The 16,542-nt window shown below is 39.3% G+C and overlaps 2 protein-coding genes across 3 annotated transcripts in view; one reads left to right on the top strand and one right to left on the bottom strand.

The window, feature by feature from the left end:
- The window catches only part of LOC145997400 (carbohydrate sulfotransferase 11-like), a 79,706-nt gene extending 68,542 nt beyond the window's left edge, over positions 1 to 11,164 (bottom strand). The window contains exon 1 of the mRNA XM_083134399.1: positions 11,050 to 11,164. The gene's annotated coding sequence lies outside the window, so the exon portion shown is untranslated. The remainder of the gene's footprint in view (positions 1 to 11,049) is intronic.
- Positions 1 to 16,542, top strand: part of LOC145997401 (calcium uptake protein 1 homolog, mitochondrial-like) — a 236,586-nt gene that overhangs the window by 142,837 nt on the left and 77,207 nt on the right. The window lies entirely within an intron of this gene.

Below are 16,542 nucleotides of genomic sequence, written 5' to 3'. Positions count from 1 at the left end.
CGTCATTGAAAGAAGGAAATGTTCACTAAGATTAAGTAAACGGGCACTACGGTGAGGTAATGTTCACTAAAATGAATGAAATGGACACTTAAATGAAGTAAATGCCCATTAAAATTAAGAAAATGTGCACTAAAGGGACGTTTACTAAAATGAAGGAAATGGACATTGATGGAAGTAATGTTCACTAAAATGAAGGAACTGGGCACTAAAAGATGTAAATATTTGCTAAAGTGAAGGAAGCAGACACTAAGCATAAGGAAACGGGCACCAAAAGAGAAAAATATGCATTTAAACAATACAAATTGGCAGTTAAGACGGAAATGTTCACTAAGAGAGGGAACTATGCGTATGCGCTATAATGAAGGATATGTTCGCTTAAAGAAGAAATTTGCCTTGGTGGGTTTGATGAGTTGCATAACATTCAGGCAAAAGTTAGGTTTCATAGGAAAACAAATAGGTGCATACAAACATACACATTATTGATACGTAATAGTTAGTTACAGTACATGTTCAATACACGCACCATCTGCTTGAATGAGTGCTTCAATCCGACATTCCAAGTTGTGTAAAGCCTGCTTTAGACGAAAGCATTTCCTTTAACATTTTTGCTAGTGCTACGTAAATGCTTCCAAAAATCTTATAGATAGTACGTTGCACGAAAGCATTTTATGGAACATTTCGGTTAGCTGTTTCAATTACAATGTACAATATATACGCGTACAGCACGAACGGCTCGTTTTATAATTGAAAAAGCTAAAATATTCTTCCATACGTGTACAGTAAACGTTGTAAAGTATGCATTTAATCAGCGCCATTCTTCTCTACCTAAAACCATTTAATACGAAGCGATATTCCTCTCGGTTGAATAGTTATCGTAATTTAAAAGTGTGAAGTGATACGTTGTTTACATCTCACGCGGCCGCCATTACAACTGCACTCGTGACCTAGAGGTCGCTTCTGATTGGTTACGCTACGAAAAATGATACGGCCCGAGCCTATCCTTGAGAAATGCCATGAAATATGACATGGCATATGAAATGCCATAGGATTTCTCACTTTACACTGTAGCTTTTTGGTCATGACATAAATGTTAAGAAAAATTATTTCGTCTAAAGCGGGTCTAAGACGTCTGCTAGTGTGGTGGGGGGTAATTTGGGCGATGGCGCATGTAATTCTTTCTTTGAGGTGGACCAGGCTCCTAATTAACTTTCTTAGCGTACACGATGGTCTTACCATGAAAATTCGTTGGTTTTAGGTCTGGCGACCGTGGTTGCCATTCAGCCTGACTTTTGCCTCACCTTGTAGTATTCTATGAATGCAGTACCTGCAATTGATATGCGTAGTGACAGATGCATTGCAAATTGTTATTCAAATACTATTTCCCCACTAACAATTACCCTGCATGTAATTTACCCAAAGATGTTAATTTCTTTCACTTATTTATTGTTTAATAAATGATGATGGCCGCGGTGGCTCAGTCAGTAACGCGTCTGCCTACCATGCTAAAGGTCCCGGGTTCGATCCCCGGCCGGTTCAAACCTATGAACTTTTCTAACGTTGGAAGCGGCCCCGGCGCCCACCCAGCGTCGAATAACATGGGTACCTGGGGGAAACCCTGGGGGGTAAAGGCGGTCAGGGGCGTGATGCTGATCACATCACCCCCACTCATGACCGAATCAAGAAAGTGTGGGGCGTTACCCCCACACCCCCTATACGCCTTCATGGCGTGGTGCTATGCACAGGGGATCACTTTACTTTTTTTACTTTTTACATTTATTTATTGTTTAATTGTTGTTGAATACGCACGATGTACAATACATTTTCATTGTTATTAATTTCTGTTTTGTTACATTTCGAAAAAATATTCTTTGAATTAATATGATGTAATCGCATTACCTTTAATACAAATTTACGGTGTATAAATTATGAATATGAAGAAATAAAACAAGTGAGTGTAGAAAAATAAGTTATTAATAATACATGCATGAGTTTTCAATGAAGTTATCATGATTCGTTGAAGTTTGAGCAAAAGGGCTAGTTTCAAATCAAGCTTGGGCCCTTTTCCCGGCAATGTCCCTGAATAAGACCGCATTCCCTAACCTGATCGTTCTACGTTACAATGCAAAGAAAGTTAATATTCAGATTTCGTCGACATTACGTCATGGTGCGGTTAGAGCGCCAGGTTATTCTTAGGCACGTAAAATGGAGGATTTCTGTATGCATCTAGAGTCTGTATCCATTGTCTTTCTTAATGCATCGGTGGCAGGACCTGTGATATAATCTCGACATTCTGTGACTTCCATCCTAGGCGATAGCCAATCTCTCCCCGTCGTGGGCGTTTTTCCTCATGGTCGCGTGAAGGGCATTGATAAAGTTGTCCCGTATCAAAGACAAATGGTTGCAGTAATTTATTCGGTTGACATGAATGTTGCAATTCTTCTCACGGAATGGAGTCTTGTCGTGTGGCGCAGGAACTTTTGGGGTTTTCCTTGTCGCACAACAGTTTTGCTACCTTGTGTTCTGACGTCAGACGAGGAATGCCTACGAGGTTAGGTTAGGTTTTAGTAGCATAAATACAATGAAAAATTATTATTTAGACTAAGAGAACTAAACCTAGCTAGCCTAACCTAACAACGTAGGCATCTAGTCTAAAATTAAAAAGCTTTCTCCCGTGACGTCAGAAAACAAGGTTGCTAAAGTGTTGTGCGATAAGTAAGACCCGAACTTTTGTTGGTGCCATAAGTAAGACCCGAACGTTTGTTTACTTTAGAGCAGTGGTTCTCAAACTGTGGCGCGCGTACCCCCAGGTGTACATGAACGACTTGAAGGGGTTGTACGCGATGAGCTCGGAAGAGAAATGTCGAAAATACCCACACAACATTTTTGCTGCAGGTGTGTACAGCAGACTTCATTGTTTCAGACTTCATAGCTTTAACACTCAACGCTGACACTCTTCTCTTTGTTTCATATGTTTTGAAATAAATACTCGTTCGAAATCTCTAATATACTGAATTTGGAACCGAATTTCCCCTTGAAAGTTTCAAGTGCACAACCAGACGTCAGGAAACTGTGGCAGGCACATCCTTTTCACTAGAAACTCTGAGAATTTACAATAAGAACTCCAAAATTGGGCTTGACAGTTTGTTTACCAACCTATTTTTGTCTTTACTTTTTTTTTCAATAACTCTGGTAAATACAAGGTGCGGCAGAATCCATTAGACAGTTTGAAATTAGCGCCATTCACGTCTGCTGATAGATAGCGCGCTGTTTCACTCGTTATATAGTGAAGCAGCTCAAAGCCTTCAGTAGACATGGATGTCTGGTCAAGTGAGCACCGCGCGTATGCTGTGGAGCGGTTTTTCAAGAACTATGACTCGGCTACTGCAAGGCAACGTGACTGCACATGGCCTTCATGCTCGCCAGACTTATCTCCATGCGATTTTTCTTGTGGGGATATTTTTAAAAAAAAGGTGTACGTGAATCGACCCCACACTACCGAAGAGCTGAAGGAATCCATAAGAGCTGACATTCAGAACATTCCCCTGGAGATGCTGCGCAAGACGATGAAATCTGTTATGCAGCATGCAGAGGTATGTTTGCAGAACAATGGAGCTCATCTCACTGACATTATTTTCAAATCGTAAACACCAAATGAAATGCTTTTGTATGTACCTTGCAGCAATATAAGTGTTTGATCATCAGTTTGTATTACAATACATAGTTTTGGAATTTCAAACTGTCTAATGAATTCTGCCGCACGTTGTATGTGAAAAAATCAAGTTTTTTTTAATACTTCCTAGCATACATGTGTTTCACGTTTCTGTTCTTGTAATTAATCATAAAGATTGTAAACGTAGGAATAAAATAATAAATATAGGATTCTAATGTTTATCATCTTTCCACATACAACCCGAATGCCATTTGGCTCTAATGCAGATACACGACTCCAATATATCAAAAATGTCCCACCAATCCAACAGTCAAAAAAATTCCCCCAAACCCACTATTCGGAGAAATCCTGTGGTGAGGCTACATTAGACGTTAAGTTACGACTAAAGGGTACAATGAGAAAAATGTTTGAGAACCGCGCTTTAGAGGAAGCACATGACGCTCACTTTTTTTGTTTTTTTGAATGACATTTACAAGCAATATTCAGGGTATAATTTCAAAGTTTTTACAAATTTGATGTTTTAAGCACTATTCGGGAACAGATTAGCTCCAGACTTCATTACATCATTTTGCATTTTTTTTAAAAAAAAAAACGTTCTTACGTGCGTCCTTGATAGCGTAGTGGTAACGTCGTCGCCTTGTATTCAAGGGGTTCGATGTTCGGGTCCGTTGGCAGGGACTGCTCAAGATAAAATTAAAATTTTCACCTAAAGTTCAAATCACCAACCCGGAGACCTGTAAACAAAACCACGTGCATGCAGAAAGCATTGCAAACTCATAGAAGTAAAATAACACAAGTATGCGACCAATTTGCTTCAGCGAAAGTAATTACATTTTCAGAAAGCTTACCATCATTGATGACAGAAATGACATGTGTTTGTGTGTGAACTTATCGAGGAAACCTAGTTTTGAGATTGTAGTATGAAGTGGTGCTGAAAAATGTCTCACCGGGCGTGTAGAAATCATCCCGATAGTTTCTGTTACACTTGTGGAAGTTATATGTTGCCAACACAGAGGAGAAATATTACTTCTTTCTACAAAAAGACCTACTTGCATATTTTGATGTTCGTCTAGGCGATCAAGACAAAGTCTGGGCACCTCATTACATATGTAGTACGTGTTCAGTGAACATGAATCAGTGGGTAAAAGGAGTTTGGTTGTCCAGTGGTGTGGTTGGAACCTCGAGATCACACAACTGATTGTTACTTCTGTTTATGTAACGTGCAAGGGATAAACAAGAAGAACAAGAAATCCGTGAAATATTCCAATCTTAGATCAGCCATCCGCAACCTTCCACACAGTGATGAACTGCCAATCCCTGCAGCTGGAGGATAACAGTGGTGAATCAGAAGAGACCTCTGAACACGAACATGATCCTTCATTTCAAACAAGTGGTCCTTCTTCTCCTCGTCTGGTCACACAAGGTGAGTTAAACGATTTGGTTAGAGACCTGTATTTACCCAAAATTAGTGCTGAACTTCTTGGATTGCAACTCAAAGAAAATAATTTACTTGCTCCGGGAACTAAGTTTGCTTGGTACAGACATAGGGAAAATGAACTTGCACATTTTTTTTTCAAAGGTGGATAAACTGGTGTACTGCAATAACGTGGTAGGTTTGATTGAAGCCCTTGGAGTCGAGTATAATGCTGCTAATTGGAGGTTATTTGTTGACAGTTAGGTGAGGAGCATGAAAGCAGTACTGCTTCATAACGGCAACTTGCTGCCCTCAATACCTCTAGGATATTCAGTAGTTTTGAAGGAAACGTACATAAACTTGAGGTTCATGTTGGAAAAGATAAAGTACAACGAGCATAACTGGATTGTTTGCTCTGATTTAAAAGTGTTAACAATTGTTCTTGGTCAACAAACTAGTTTTACTAAGTATCACTGCTTTGTGTGTTTCTGGGATAGCAGAGCACGAAATGAACACTGGACGAGAAGACTCTGGCCAAAACGTACTGATCTTTTGCCAGGACAGATAAATGTTGTGAGTGAATCTTTGATTCCTAGAGATAAAGCTGTCCTTCCTCCACTCCATATTAAGTTAGGCATCATGAAGCAATTCATAACAAGTTTAAGCCAGGAAAGCAATGTCCTTCAATATCTGAGGTCAAAGTTTCAAAATAAATCTGAAGCCAAAATTCAGGCAGGTGTATTTGATGGCCCACAGATACGCATTCTTATGAAAGACCAACATTTCCCTAACTGCATGAATGAAGTGGAAAAATCAGCGTGGATGTCATCCAAAAGTGTATGTAAAAACTATCTGGGCAACAAGAAATCAGAAAACTACGAACAGATTGTTGACGAAATGCTACAAAAACTTGAAATTGTTAGGATGCAGAATGAGTGTTAAGTTGCATTTCTTGAATAGCCATATTGATTACTTCCCTGAGATCTTGGTGCAAAAAGTGATGAGCAAGGTGAAAGATTCCACAAAGATATCAGAACCATGGAAACAAGATATCAAGGGCGGTGGAATGAGGCCATGATGGCTGATTATTGCTGGTGCCTCAAGAGAGATACTTCTGTCAATTACAGTAGAAGCTCAGTGAAACGGCGCAAAATATCTTCTGTTTGATCTGTTAGGGTTCACTCACACTCTATGAACTTCTCTTTATGATGGTGCACTGACATCAATGACAAAACTTGTACAAAATATTAATTCCTATGACTTGTTGTAATACTTCAGTTTCATTGAAAATACTCCAAACTTGATTAATGTAACTTACATTAATTTTAAAACGATATTACAAAAGAAAATGACGTGATAGGAGAAAACTGAAAGCAGATCTGAATTCAGCACACATAAGTTTATGTAAATCAGTTCTTACTTGCAGTGAAGCTGATAAAAAGTTTCAAAATGCATACTTGTGTAATCCACACGAAATTCCAGCGTTGTTACAGGATTCATTACGTAAGGTAAAACAACGGCCAATTTGTAGTATGGGATTCGCTGCCGCAAATGACGTCTCACTTTTAACCCAATGGTCTTTTTTTTTTGTACTTATTGCTTCACCTTTATGGTCAACTCTTTGCACCAGTAATCATTTCCCATAAATTTGGCTTCTTTCTTGCATGTGAATTGCATTTTTTTAGACAAAATGATATAACATGGTAATGTATATTTCTAAGGTTTGATAGAGATAGGAGTGTATTTGAAATTTGTTTGTAGATTTTATGTAAATTGTAAATAAAATATATAATGGGCATAAACAGCCATATGCAATGCTGTAAGTCCAATAAATATATTGATGATGATGAACAAGACAAAGAAAGTTCGTAAATTTATTGCAGTTGGAAACTCTGACAAGCATCCTAATAACGATTTTTGTTCCGCCAAACATAGTGCACTTCGTAAAATAACTTTGTGACATGGCAAGGCAAGATAAGTGTGAACATTTTGTAGGAATATGCATTGTAACTTTCAATGAGCTTAGAGATTTCTGTACATAATGATATTTTATAACATTGGTTATTTTCTAAAAATAATCATGTGAACAGCAAGGAAGTAGTGCCACTTTCAACATGGCGAGTTCTATGCGGTAGTCGGCGGTCATGAATCAGCTGACGCGGAGTGATACATCAAATCGGTGAGATGGTTTGTTTACAGAAGGTCTCAGGGTTGGTGATTTACACTTTAGGTGAGGTAGATTTTTGGCGCGCCCTGCTTTAAGTTTCTCCTCAAGGATAAAATAATGGCTTATTATTATTATTATTAGTTTACAATATTTATCATTGTTTACACCACTATTTGCACTTAATGATTTTGCAATCATATTCCCTGATAACTTCCATTAAAGTAGTGGTTGTCACCCTTCGTGAGCTCCGGCCCCGTAAATTCTTTTTTTAAGGCCGATGTCCCAATTCCAACAATTTAACTCGTACATACCTAATTTTTTTTAACTTTAGACTAATTAATATGTACCCTTAAAATTTAATATTAATAAATAAATTATAACAATAATAAGGAATGTTAGTTCGATTATGTCTAAATTAGTGGCAAAATATAAATATTGGTTTAAGTTAGACTGGGTCTAATGGTATCCTTGAGTTTCCTCTGCCCAATATCATAAAGTTGATTTGATACGTGCTAATTTTCATTAGCATGTTCCATTCGGGACAAGGAAAACATTCAAATTAATCAGAATATTTCCACTTCAATATATTTGTTAATGAGAGTAGCTGCGGAAACTAAATTGACCGTGGGGCTTGTTCGTCAACCTCCACATTTGGGGGGGGGGGGGTGAAGCGCCACTCGGTTAGAACGTGTGATCGCTCACTCAGCGCTACAGCCACATTTCCTGTTATCACAATGAAAACTCTAGTGGGAGGCCATCTTTCCAGTTCGTTGCCAGCTCGGACTGCAAATCGCTTCACCCTTCCGACGACCCTGACTCGGGAGCGGCCACACGGTTGTAATTCAAATTTGGAGGCTGCAGGGGTGTCATTTCATACCAGCACCGGCGAGAAAGAATTCCCTCTTTATGGCTGGTGAACCCCGAACGAAGACTTTTATTTCCAGATTGTTGCCAGCTCGGGCTGCAAGTCGCACACTTTATTAGAACCTCTCGCGACGCGTGACGCCTGGGCAGAAACACTGCATTGAAGCATGCAAAGAGTGTGATGCGACGTCAACGACGAAGGACGATATGGAGCCCGTGAAAAACTGGCGCGAAACATGTTTCGACTTGCCTATTTGTTTCGTTCTTCCCCCCTTCCTCAACTTTACATTAGAAGAACTTGATATCTCAATTACACGTAGAAGTTTCCATGTTGATACCCACATCATTCAACACCACAACGACCTTCTTTTTGGTTGCTGCTGTTGCCCTCCGAAGAATGCAAAAAAAAAATGGCTCCTCATCAACTGTTTTATGAGCCATTTTCTTCTTTCTGCAGAGAGGCCATTTACCAGAAACAAAGAACGGCATTCTGAACGAGTGGAGGTTCTTGCGATATTCATGTGCGTCTCTAAAGGAGGGGTTAGGGGTTCAAGCCCCTTAGGAATTTTAGAAAAACGTGAGAAGAAAATTATCACTTGGAGAGAACTAATGTCAGGCTGTTGCTGCTTCTGAATATTGCAGGTTCGTATTCGTAGCTAACATTGGCTTCCGCGTAGGGATTTTAGCCATAAAAACTTAAAGTAATAGTGTTTGTGTTAACCTTTATATTCCTGTATGTGTGTGTGTGTGTGTGTGTGTCTGTGTGTGTGTGTGTGTCTATATATATATATATATATATATATATATATATATATATATATATATAGAGAGAGAGAGAGAGAGAGAGAGAGAGTGACTTTTTCTTCCTCTTTTCGGAAATCGCGACGATGGAAATGGGTGACGATTTGGTGAAATTCATGAAAGTATAAAAGAACACGTACGAATAACACTCATGGCAATGCCGGGACTCGAAATCGGGGTGTAATAACAGGTGGCGCAAAAGTCGTCATCGTATTTGAACTGACCTTTATTTTGACATCTTGTTATTTATATCAGTAGTGTTTTGTCAGTTAAATAGAAGATCCTCACGAAACTTATTGTGTGCGAAAATGAATAATTATACCCCGAATACAGCCCGCGAAAAAAATTAGCTCTTTTGCGTGACACTTTTCCGGGCAGAGTAATGGTCACGTTTTGGTGATTTGCAATGATCGACCAGGTCCCCCGATTTGACCCATCCAGATTTTTTCCTTTGGGGATATTTGAAGTCATTGGTTTATGTGAATAAGCCAGAGACGTTATAGCAACTAAAGAACAATATATTCAGCATGAAATTGAAAACATTTCCCCGCAGATTCTTTCCAACACCACCAACGCAATAAAAAGAGCCCAAATTTGCATCAATTCGGATGGTGGTCATTTATTGGAAGTTATCTTTCAAAATTGAGGACATAAAACTTACAAGTATCAATAAAAGTTATAACACAAAAAAAAACCTACTCAATTTATTTCTTATAAATCAACAATGCAAAATATTTACTGAAGCGATGGGAGGCATAATCGATTCTGGACAATTCAGATTGGATCCATACTACTGTGTAATGTGCCTCCAGAGGGGATCGAACCAAGGGCCCGTGGGTTGCAAGGCGAAGGCCCACGTGGCGGAGTGTTATCACATCGCGCCACGACGATGGGGTCCTGACGTCGAATCCCGGCTTGGGCATGGATGTTTGTGAATGTCCATTCATCATATCATCACTCATCCCCATCTTCGCAAATTAGCCAAACGTGGCACAAGAAGTGAAGTAAAATAAATCAAATCAAGCAAGGCGAAGATGAGTTTGGAACCATTGGCGTCGGGAGGGGGGTCTAACTGGTGCGTTGCCCCCCTCCACCCTGGAAATTTACATCGTTTATTTCAAGTTACAAAAGAGAAGAAAGCTTGTTTTATTGTTAATAACATAAAGAGTTTCAGTTAGTTTCTATTCGAACTGAATAACCGAAATAAAAAAAAATATCTTAGGTCGAATAAAAATGAGTGTAAAATACAAGTAAGTTTTTATCATATTCTACTATCTAGAGTGGAATAATTGAGTTTTAAAAATTCAAAAAATTAGAGTTTTACATGAGATGTCAAACAACATAAATTTTATGACAAAAAAAATCCTGTTAACTTTTAAGCTTTTTCTTGAACGAGGTATGTAAAAGTTAATAACAAAACAGCATAATAACTAACTCATTTTTGTACACTAACCGTGTGAAATGCAAAAGAAAAAAAACTGAAAAAAAAACTGTTATGCTGGATACTCACTCATCTGGTGAAAAAGCCATTTGAAAACTCTCCAAGCATATTAATTACTATTATTATAACTTTGGGATAACATTTGTTTATTTTTATTAGACTGCCAGGCGGGAGACCCGGATTTGATTCCCGGACTGGGTGATCTAAGATCGGAATTTCTACGGCATTGTCCCCGCATAAACCGGCTCTGGGGCTCACCCAAGCCTCAAATCAATGTGTACCTGTGGGCAACCCTGGGGGGTAAAGGTGGCCGGAACGCTGTGCTGATCACATCATCTCCAAAATGGCCGAGATCGAGATTGTGTGGGGCCCTATCCCCTAAATGTGACTTCATGGCATGGTGCTATATGCACGGGGAACTTTACCTTTACCCAATTATTATTGTATAATTAATTTCTACTATTAAAATTTTATCAATGGTCTGGCCTCTCCCCCCCTACAAAATTTTCCGACGACGCCCATGTGGGCCCGATGCAATTCTCCCCCTTACTTAAGAAATTGTTAATTTTGGTGTGCAGCAACAGGGTAACGTTACTTACCCCCTTAGCGACAGCTCTCCCTCCCCGTACAGGCAAATGAGAATTTATTCTCTGTTGAGAAACACACAAGAAAACTTGGCCTAAGCAACTCACCACTTCTCACATCCACACACAGAACATGAAGCAGCATTCCTCTAGTATCCCGAAGAGTACAAAAACACGTCACAGACACAACCTTCCCTTTCCTTGGTCCCTATCCGACTGCAGCAAGGAATATAGAAGTATTTTAGGAAGAGCATTCCGAGACACGGAGCTCTCCCATTGGCCAGAAGCCGCAACGAGCTCTGACGTGACCAAGGGGATCTGTCAAGGGGCGTGGCTCGCGTAGCAATGGAAGCTTACGGGAAATATTTTCATTTTTAATTGTCCATATCTTGGTTCTATTAACCATTTGCAGCAGAATAATAAGCAAAACGCAAGGAATAAGACCTAGGCAATAATATGAAGAAGTTTACAGCACGCAATTACAATAAATGGCGTTATACAAATCAAACAAAAAGTAATCACGACTATCCTCTTATATCGCCCCTACATTGAAATCTGAAGTTGCGTATGGGTAAATAAATACAATTTTACGTATTAAATATTTCGCTACCACACCAATACTTATTATCCTTCATACCTTCAAATTTTCACAGATGTTTGTTATTAATAATTTGTTCATTATAATTTATATATCTAGAATACATAGGATGTCGCTGTCGCTGTTGTTATATGACGTCGCTTTTCTACGTATTTAGGGTAACCGCAACAATAAAAATGAATGATGAAATGATAAATTTGATGGGCTAGATGAGTGTGGCAAGCACTGGTGTACGCAGGGGGGGCTTAAGGGGCTGCAGCCCGCCGAAATTCTTAGAAAATAAAAAAATCAAATGAGGATACTAATGAAGTAAAAAAAACAACTTTAAAATGACCCCCAATAACTATTTTTGTGTTTGAATAACTTTTAAAACGAAGGATTAAAATGGTAATTGCAGCTCGTATCTAATGAAAATAGAACAGCGACAACGGGATATCAGCGAAATTGATTTTCGGCGATACATTCTATGAACCAATCTCATTCTGTTCAGTAAAGGTTAGATTCATGGCACTGAACCCGCGAACAATTTGAATTGAATTAACATAATCCTTGAGTGAGGTGGAAATGGGTTTTGGATATATTTTTTTTTGTAGATGTGATGCAAACATGCATTCGCTTACATTTAAGTTTACACTATGGTAAAATTGCAGAAATATTCTACCTAAACTGATTTGTGTTTAAAAAACCGTAACATCAAAATATGTTTTTTAGAAATAAATAAATAAATAATAAATGGATAAAATGCAATGTCGTGGGAAAGCGTAATCCCTTAATAAATTCAAGGAAACTCGTGCCAGCTCGATGGCGAATCTGGTCAACCGCGTGTTCGACTTTGAATCCCATCACTGAAGTTCCCGACTTGGAGTCACGTCGTGGGCATTGATGTTCTTTGTGCCTGCCCTTTCATCAATTTTATGTTATCAACACTCATCGCCGCGATTAACCAAAAGTGGTAAAAAAGCGACGTCAAATAACAAATACATGAACAATAGGCCTGGCCTCTGTCTTGGTTTAGCAATGTGATTTCTTAATCACTCTACGGTGGAGGCCGAGGCGGAAATAAATATCAGTAAGAATAAAAATTCATTACAACTTACCCTTCCTGGAGACTTATGATTTTGAAGACGATGCTACCCACTGTCATCTTTTTCTCGCTGCACTTGCTTCCATAGACTTGAGTTTCATTAGTTTATTCAAATGTCGAATTCTAATAAAAGTTCTTGTTCTGACATACAGGGAAATAATCTTTTCGTTAACTTCAGGAAATTTTGACTGAAGTACTGTCTTTAGAGTGTCCATAACTTTATGTTGCTTGGAAACAGTTGACCCATGGAAGGATGCAAACACAATTTCAAATTGAATAACTTTTTCCATATCTACGTGCCTCCACCGGGTACCGAACCGGAATCCCTCGATTATAAGGCGATGACGCCACCACTACGCCATCGGGGAGGCCCTCAAAATAGAAATAGATGTGGTGCCAGATTCCTTACAGCCCCAATTGGTACACTCTGCAACAGCACAAGAATGTTTACCTTTGGCACGCTTATTCATGGTACAGACACCGAATACACGTAATACGACCTAAAATTACTCACTTTAATATTCAAGACAAACAGCACAAGCACTTCTGTAAACGAATACCTGATCGCTACTACTGGACCTGCAGATTTTTCTGACATCTGGGAGAAATCTGTGCCTCGAAGTTGGCTTATACCGAACAATGAAAGCCATGTCGCTTTCGGAAACTGGAAGCAATTACTTTCCATTTGAATGTTCCCAACTGCAGGTATGAACCCCCTCGGTGTACGTCAAATCGCTTATCGTATATCCCTTACCTGGAGGAATCGCTAGCGTAACGCTCTATGAACTCAGAAGCGAACCTTGGTTGAGGCATGGGTGTGTCTTATCTATTTCATCTTTCATTTTCATTTCATTGCCCTAGTTTGCTCTATATGTCAAAAAGCGACGTGAAATAATAAAACAGATTGATTGAATTGGCGTTTTAAGTCCAGTTTATGTACATTGAGGCTAATTGTACCTACAGTTTAAAGTGGGATCCGAACCACTACGTGCCTCCACCGGGTACCGAACCCGGGATCCCTCGATTATAAGGCGATGACGCCACCACTACGCCATCCGGGAGACCCTCAAAATAGAAATAGATGAGAACGTTAATTGGTTCAGTAACGATCTCGCTACCCAGCGAAGGTTTAAGGCTCGAGTCCCGCCTGGACATTGTGTCCCTTTGCGGGTGTCCATCTATTTAATCTATTCATTACTCATCCTCGCCTTCCAATTAGGTAAAAGTTATAGGAAAGCAACCCAAAAATAAGAAAAAAATATTTGCCTCGTAATGACGCAATTTGACAAGTACGCCCGCAAGATTTTTTCACAGGAGAGGCAGCAGTGCTCAAAGAGGGAAAGGTTTTGGAATGTTATCTCTCTAGTTAAGAAAATCCTCTTAAAGAAAATTCCCCCACTAGGATAATTTGCATAGACATCCTCCACCCACTGCATTTTGTCTATGATTTTGCAATATACTCGTACTTATTATGTTATGCAGCAGTAACTTCAATTAATTCTTGTCAACAATAAGTCGCCCCTGCAAAGAAGTTGCTGAAATTCTACTGCTGGAAATTTTTAAAATACAACACTACCTGAATATATGTACAATATATTGACATAATTTGATGCATGTTTCTTCCGTATCAAAAAAAAACTACGTGTTAAATAAAAATTAAATAAGAAGGATACTGTTATAGACATTCGTGTTATTGAAACTGATGGCAATATTTGCATTCATACGGCTTAGACGTTTATTATTGCGTAACTGTAACTTCATAATAATAATAGTTTTATTCACACGCACACAACACCGAAATTTTGAAGCTTCCCGTGGATGCAACTCGACAGGACTCATACCACTGCATTTTGCATACTAGTGACTAGCGAGGCTCTGGCGTCTGGACTCGTGGCCATTATAATCCTTGGTGGGGCTCGTATTGTGTTGTCCTTATATGTTTATGATTGTCCCTTCATCCGCCTCATCTTATCACCATTCATCCTCATCTTCGCGATTAGCCAGAAGTAGCAGAAAAACGAAATAATAATAATACATCAATACGTATGTATGTGTCGTTCATTTAAAGACGAATTTCTACTGGGTTGATCACTACTATGAGGATGAATGATGAACTAATGAGTGGAGAATGAGACAAACATTGCTATATGCCTTACTAAGGTTCAAACTGGGGCCTCTGGCTTCCTAAAGCGTTATGCTGTCATGGAGACCCGTTATATACATGTAGAGGGACTTACTTAATCCTTTCCGTTCAATCTTACTCTCTCGATCCTGTTGCAGTTATGTCCACGCTATAATTAATTAAGTTAGTAAACTATTTGCATGAAAATATGCGCACGGGACTCTACTCCCACCCCCCTCCAGCACACGCAGGCATTTAAAATTGTTTCACTTTACGATTTTTCGGGTGTTCTCTATTGTGCTCGTCTCAAGATGAGACTCTCATCTAATAATCATTTAACTTCATTGCTGTGTCTCGTAATCAAGGGGTCCCGGGGTCGATACCCGGTGAAGGCACATGGTGTTCGGATTCCACTTTAACATGTAGGTCCAGTCCCGATTAGCCTTATTGTGCATAAAGTGGACTTAAAACACCAAATCAACCAATCAAGCAACCAACCAACTTTATTGCTGCGTGTAGAAGTGTAGACAAATAGTGTTAAAGAACCAAAGACATGGATTCCCTTTTTGCTGAATTCAGCATGAATTTGTTCGTTTGCCATCCTCAGTTAACTTGAGAAGGTACGGGAAAGCAGTGAAGAAGAACTACATGTTATAAACATTGCTTCCCAAGAGTTATAATCGCCTCTATGAGGCGATAAACTTGTATGATTTTACATGTTATTAAGCGGCCCGCAGCTGAGGGATCCCCTTTCTGACGTCACTCTAGCAGAAGACCTTCACGTGCCGCCGTAGCGCGGGAAGCCGGAATAGCACCCCCTGCGACTGCAGCTCTCTCCCCTGCTGTCTCAGCGTTGCCATAACCAGTGAGCATAATTTCCCTTTCTTACGAACAAAATTTCCCTTTTCGCTAAAGAAAATCCCGTCGTCTCAGGAAATTCAAAATTGCCATCACGAAATTTAACCACTTATTATTGTTTTTATTTTCCAATGATCCATAAAATATCAATTCAAAAAATAATAAACTTCAGGATAAGGTCTTGCCAAAGCGACTTTTTCATTATGTGACGATTGGTTAGTGCATTAGCCACTGTTTTATGGCTTTGGAGGCCGGAGCCGGCTACTTCTATTTTCTTTTAAGATCCCACCGGGAATCGAACCCAGGACCTCTCGCACCAAAGGAAAGAGCGCTAGCTATGTGGTTAGCAGGAGGAGCTTTTCCGGTGGCGCCGCCAGCATAGTTGTGTCCTTAAAGAATTTCGTTCGTCATTTGTTTGCCCTAACATTTACATTGTGATGCAGCTTTATACTATTCTAATATTCAAACATTATTTTCGCCAACCTCCGTAGCTGAGTGGTTAGCGCATCCTGCTACGACGTCACGAGTCTCGGGTTTGAATCCAGACCTGGGCATGAGTGTTCTTTGTGAGTGTCCCTTCGTCAATTTCATCATCTTCATCGTCGCTATTAGCCAAAAGTGTGAGAAAAGCGAAGTAAAACACAACAAATCAATCAGCCAATCAATCAATCATTATTTTCACTGAATAAAGAGTTCTTTGTCTAAATCGATTATAAAAATGTGTTTTTGTATGACATGGCAAAGTCGCATAAATCAGATATTCCCCGTGTATTTTATTTATTTTTTGTCATTTTTATACACTTTCAAAATTATAATTCCCAAATACGAAAGCCCCAGAGTTTGCGAGACGTGAAACAGAATATAATACGTTTTTAATAACTATTCTTCTTGGTAAATTTATATGTAAAACGGTCATTTCACCAAACCACGTCGAATAAT

This window comes from Lepisma saccharinum, chromosome 13 (assembly GCF_977018435.1).
Source record: "Lepisma saccharinum chromosome 13, izLepSacc3.1, whole genome shotgun sequence".
NCBI lineage: Eukaryota > Metazoa > Arthropoda > Insecta > Zygentoma > Lepismatidae > Lepisma > Lepisma saccharinum.
The sequence above is the reverse complement of the archived record's forward strand: the minus strand, read 5'-3'. Positions and strand labels throughout refer to the sequence as shown.